Source organism: Rhinopithecus roxellana, chromosome 3 (genome assembly GCF_007565055.1).
Source record: "Rhinopithecus roxellana isolate Shanxi Qingling chromosome 3, ASM756505v1, whole genome shotgun sequence".
NCBI classification, from domain to species: Eukaryota; Metazoa; Chordata; class Mammalia; order Primates; family Cercopithecidae; genus Rhinopithecus; species Rhinopithecus roxellana.
The window spans coordinates 8,003,771-8,009,770 of record NC_044551.1 but is presented as its reverse complement, the minus strand read 5'-3'; positions in this window follow the sequence as shown (position 1 = coordinate 8,009,770).

Genomic DNA, 6,000 nt, shown 5'->3' with positions numbered 1-6,000 from the left:
TTCTAAAGTTGAGACAAATGGAGGAATGTTTGTACTGGGCCCAGGAAGTTGAGACAAATGGAGGAATGTTTGTACTGGGCCCAAGACTGAGATATATGTTTGATTTCTTACAGTGTGAGCAACCAGGCTGTTTATTTCACCTGGGTGCAGGTGGGCTGAGTCCCAAAAAGGGGTCAACAAAGGGTGGTGGGATTATCATTAGTTTGTATAGGTTTGGCATAGGCATACAAAGTACATTCTCAAGGGCGGGGGAGAATATTACAAAGTACCTTCTCAAGGGTGGGGGAGAATATATCGTTATCAGTTAGGGCGGGGCAGGAACAAATCACAATGGTGAAATGTCATCAGTTAAGGCTATTTTCACTTCTTTTGAGGATCTTCAGTTGCTTCAGGCCATCTGGATGTATACGTGCAGGTCACAGGGGACATGATGGCTTAGCTTGGGCTCAGAGGCCTGACAAAAACTACAGACCAATATCTGTCATGAACATAGATACGAAAATTCAAAAAAAATTTTAAATTGCAACCACCAATATATAAAAACAATACCACAATATGATTTCATGGGGTTTATCCAAAGAATGCAAGATTAGGTTAGTGCAGTGGTTCACACCTGTAATCTCAGAACTTTGGGAGGCTGAGGTGGGCAGATCACTTGAGGTCAGGAGTTTGAGACCAGCCTGCCCAACATGATGAAACCCCCTCTCTACTAAAAGTACAAAAATTAGTTACGCATGGCGGTGGGCACCTGTAGTCTCAGGTACTAGGGAGGCTGAGTCAGGAGAATTGCTTGAACCTGGGAGGTAGAGGTTGCAGTGAGCTGAGATCACACCACTGAACTCCAGTCTGGGCAATAGAGAGAGACTTCTTTGTCTCAGAAAAAAAAAAAAAAAAAAAGAATGCAAGATTAGGTTAACATTTAAATATCAATCAACATAATTTAACTTACAATTTGTTTTAGTTAAAAAAGAAACAGTACCCTATATGATCATTTCAATAGATGAAAAAAAGCATTTGACATCTCAAAAAAAAAACAAAGAATGCAAGATTAGATCAACATTTAAATAGCAATCAACATAATTTAACATACAAATTGTTTGTTTTTAGTTAAAAAATAAAACAATATCTCATATGATCATTTCAATAGATAAAAAAAAGCATTTGACAAAATCCATGATCAATTACTGATTAAAAAAAGAGAATAATTCTCAGCAAACTGGGAATAAAAGGGAACTTCCTCTATCTGATAATGTACATCTAAAAAAAAAACCCTATGGCTAACATTATATTGAGTGGTGAAATATTAAATGTTCATTCCTATAAGTTCAGGAATAAGACAAGGCTGTGTTTCTTTGCCACTTCTATTCAACATCATACCAGAAGGTCTGGTATACGCACCAGTGCAATGAGACTATAAATAAATAAATAAGTAAATAAATAACATCATCCAAATGAGAAAGAAAGAAGTAAAACTATATTTATAGAAGGTACCATTATTTATATGTTAATATTAATAGAAAATTTGGTAGAATATATTAAAAAGCTACTAGAACTAATACATGAATTTAGCAATATTACAGAACTCAAGGTCAAGATATTTAAAAATCTACTGTTTCTATTTACTAGCAATAAACACTTGGAAATTGAAATAAAAATAGCACTTAAAATAGCAGAAAAATATGAAATACTTAAGGATAAATCTAGCAAAAGTTGTCCAAGACAAATACACTGAAAACTGCAAAACGTTGCTATAAGAAATTAAAGAAGACTTTAATAAATGGAAGAGGTAAGGTGTTCATGAAAGACTCAGTATTGTTAAGAATATCAGTTCTCTCCTAAATGATTTATAGTTTCAACAAAATCCCAATCAAAAGTCCAGCAGCCTTTTTTATTTTTATTTTTTTGTAGAAATGGATAAAATGATTCTAAAATCCATATGGCAATGCTAAGGACCTAGAACAGCCAAAATGTCTTTGAAAAAGAAAAGTAAAATTGGAGAACTAATACTACCTCATCTCAAGACTTCTTATAAAGCTGCGGTAATCAAGACAGCATATTATAATGACAAATAGATCAGTGCAACAGACTAGAGTCCAGAAAGAGACCTACACATATATGAACGACTGACTTTGACAAAGGTGCAAAAACAATACAGTGGGGGAAAAGACAACCTTTTCCACAGTTGATGCTGGAGCATTAGATATTTATATACACAAAAATGAATTTTGATTTGTATCTTATACTATATGAAAAATTAACTCAAAGTCGATTACTGATCTGATTGTAAAACCAAAAACTATAAAATTTCTATAAGAAAATATGAGAAAAATCATTATGATTTAAGGTTAGGCAAAAACATCTTAGATATAAACCAACAAAATTAAAAATCTATAAATTTGACTTAATCAAAATTTAGAACTTCTGCTTTTTGAAAGATACTAATAAAAAATGAAAAGAAAATCCATAGACTAGGAGAAAAAAATTGTGATTTATATTCCTGATAAAAATTTTGTATCCGGAATGTATAAAGAATACTCAAATTCAATAATAAGAATTGAAAGCAAGGACTGAAAGAGATATTTGCACACCCATGTTCACAGCAGCATTATTCACAACAGCCAAAAGGAGGAGGCAAAAGTGCCCATCCACGGATGAATGGATAAACAAAATGTGGTATAAATGTGTGGACAACATGCTGTGGATTACTATTCCAGCATTTAAAAGGAAGGAAATTCTGAAATATGCTACAATGTAAAGGAATCCTGAGGACATTAAGCTAAGTGAAATAAACCAGTCACAGGAAGACTAATACTGTATGATTTCACTTATATGAAGTATGTTTTTAAAAAATATTATTTTTAATAATAACAGGTAATAATAACAGACAGATGGAGTCTATCTCTGTCACCCAGGCTGGAGTGCCGTCGTGTCATCATAGCTCACTGCAGCATCAAACTCCTAGACTCCAGGGATCCTCCCTCCTCAGCCTCCTGAGTAGCTGGGATTACAGGCATGAGCCATCATGCCCAGTGTATTAGTCCATTCTCACACTGCTACAAAAATACTACCCGAGACTGGGTAGTTTATAAATAAAGGAGGTTTAATTGATCACAGTTCTGCATGGCTGAAAAGCCTCGGGAAACTTACAATCATGGTGGAAAGGGAAGCAGGCATGTCTTACATAGTGGCAGGCAAGACAGAGCATGTGAGAGAGCAGGAAAAACTACCATTTATAAATCCATCAGATCTCATGAGAATTCACTCACTATCACGAAAACAGCATGGGGAAAACTGCACCCATGACCCATTCACTTTCTACAAGGTCTCTCCCGCAATACCTGGGGATTACAATTCAAGATGAGATTTGGGTGGGGACACAAAGCCTAACCATATCACCCGGCTATATGAGATACTTAGAAGTAGTCAAATTCATAGGAGAAATTTGAATAGTGGCTGCCAAGGCTTGGAGGGAAGGAGAGAGGAAGGAGAAGTTATTGTGTGATAGGTACAGAGTTTCCATTTTGCAATGAAGAGTTCTGGAGACAGTAGCACGGTGTGAAATGGTGATGATGGTAGCACAATGTGAAGGTACTTAATGCCACAGAACTGTACATATAAAGATGACTAAGACAGGAAATTTTAAGTTATGTGTATTTTACTATAATTTTTAAAAACTCAATAATAAGAAAACAACCCAATTTTATAAATTGGGCAAAATATTTGAACAGGTACTTCCCCAAAGAAGATATACAGATGGAAAATAAGCATATAAAAAGATATTCAAAATTATTAGTCATTAGGAAAATACAAGTGAAAACAAGAGATCATCACAAACCCATTAGGACGGCAAAAATTAAAAAGACTGACCACACTAAACTCTGATAAGGATATGGAAGAATTGGGACTTTCATACAGTGCCGGGGAGAATATGAAATGGTACAACCACTTCAGAAAATAGTTTGGCAGCTTCTAAAAAAGTGAAATATATACTTACTACATATAATCTACACCTTCCATGCTGGTTGGGTTTGGATTTCAGATTTTTGGATTAGGGGTGCTAATCTCTCTCTTTCTCCCAAGAGAAATGAAAGCATATACTCATACAGAAATCTGTCCAAAAATGTATACAACATTTTGAGGCACTACAATGGCACTTCCTTTGTAGTGCCTCAAAACCAGAAATAGCCCAAATGTCCATCAACAAGTGACTGGATAAACAAATAGAGGTATATCTATATGGTAGACTACTACCCAGTTCATTTTTATTACTACTCTTTTATTTAAAAAAAGGAACATGAATGAATCTCAAAATAATTATGCTGAGTTAAAGAAGCCAGACAAAACAATAGTACATACTGCATGATTCAATTTATATAAAATTCTAGAAAATATGAAGTGTCTCTAATGACAGAAAGCAGGTCAATGACTGCCTACATATGGAGGAAGAAGTAGAAGGGGAGGAAGGGATTACAAGGGAGCACAAGGAAACTTTTAGGGGAATGGGATGTTTTCATTACCTTGGTTGTGGTGATTGTTCCATAGATATATATATATAAGTCCAAATTTATCAAATTATACACTTTAAATATGTGCAGCTTATTGTATGTCAATTTTACTTCAAGAAAGAGAGCCTTATGAACTCAGACTTGATCTGCCTCGGTGGATTCCATCTGTTGGTGGGGACAGAGATTGAGGATCATAATAATTTGGAATTTTTACTTTGGGAAACAACCAAGGAAGACAACCTGGGATGGGAACAAATGTTGCTGAGCAACATGAAGAGTTTTGAGGAGAATGAAATGGTTCATTTGCTCTGCATTTAATCAGCATGGAAGGCCTCAGAGTCACAAGATATTGGCGGTAGAAGGGATCTCAGCAAGATGAAATGAAGTCCAGTTTATTTTACAGATCAGGAACTGAATCCAGTAGAGATAAAGGGACTTGCCTTAGGTCACACAGCTTACAAAGCTAAAAATAAAATGTGGTTCTCTGAGGCTTAATCCAATGCTGGTTTTCTTTCTATACAATATCTAATAGTTATAATAAACCTTAGTCTGTGGAAACATAGAATGATACCCAACAGATGCCGATGGCCTTCATGGCTATGTGGGTGGCCTTGAAGCATTGTCAGTGCTATAGCAACACACTGTCTTCCTGGCCACCCTCAGGGTCTAGGCAACCTGGAACCAATACATAGGATGTGAACTCCTTGCAATCACAACCAGTTCTGCTGTAACGCTGGTCTTAAAAACACAAAGTTATTGCACATGTGATTGATATACAGGTTGAGCGTCCCTAATCCAAAAATCTGAAATCCAAAATGCTTCAAAATCTGAAATCCAAAATGCTCCAAAATCTGAAAGGTTTTGAATGCCAACATGATTTCACAAGAGGAAAGTTTCACATCTGACCTCATGGGATGGGTCACAGTCAAAACACAGGTGCACAACACACAGTTTATTCAGCATTGCCAAGGGAAAAATAAAATTACCTTTAGGCTATGTGTATAAGGTGTATATGAAACATAAATGAATTTTGTGTTTAGACTTGGGCTCTGTCCCCCAAGATAGCTCATTATGTATATGCAGGCATTATGAAATCCAAAAAAAAAATCCAAAATCAAAAATATGTCTGGTCCCAAGCATTTCAGATAAGGGATACTCAATCTGTATTAGGAAACAATATGAGCATAATGCAAATTTGGTTTGGTGACACGAGATCTTATGAATGAGAAACACTAGGTGAAAGCAGAAAACTGCTCTCAGCTGAGCTGAGCTGCTTGGTAATACATAAAATGCACACAAAACACACATCTCAAACATCTATTAGCTACTTCGGTTCACTATGTGTGTTATGAGTCCCACCCATCCACTTCTGGTGTTACAACACTTCCAACCTAATTTTTGCTATCCTAATAGTTTTGTGGTGATCTCTTGTTGTTCAGGTAACTGAGTTCAGGTAACTTCCTTCCCACCACTTCCCAATAACTCACAAGCTGCA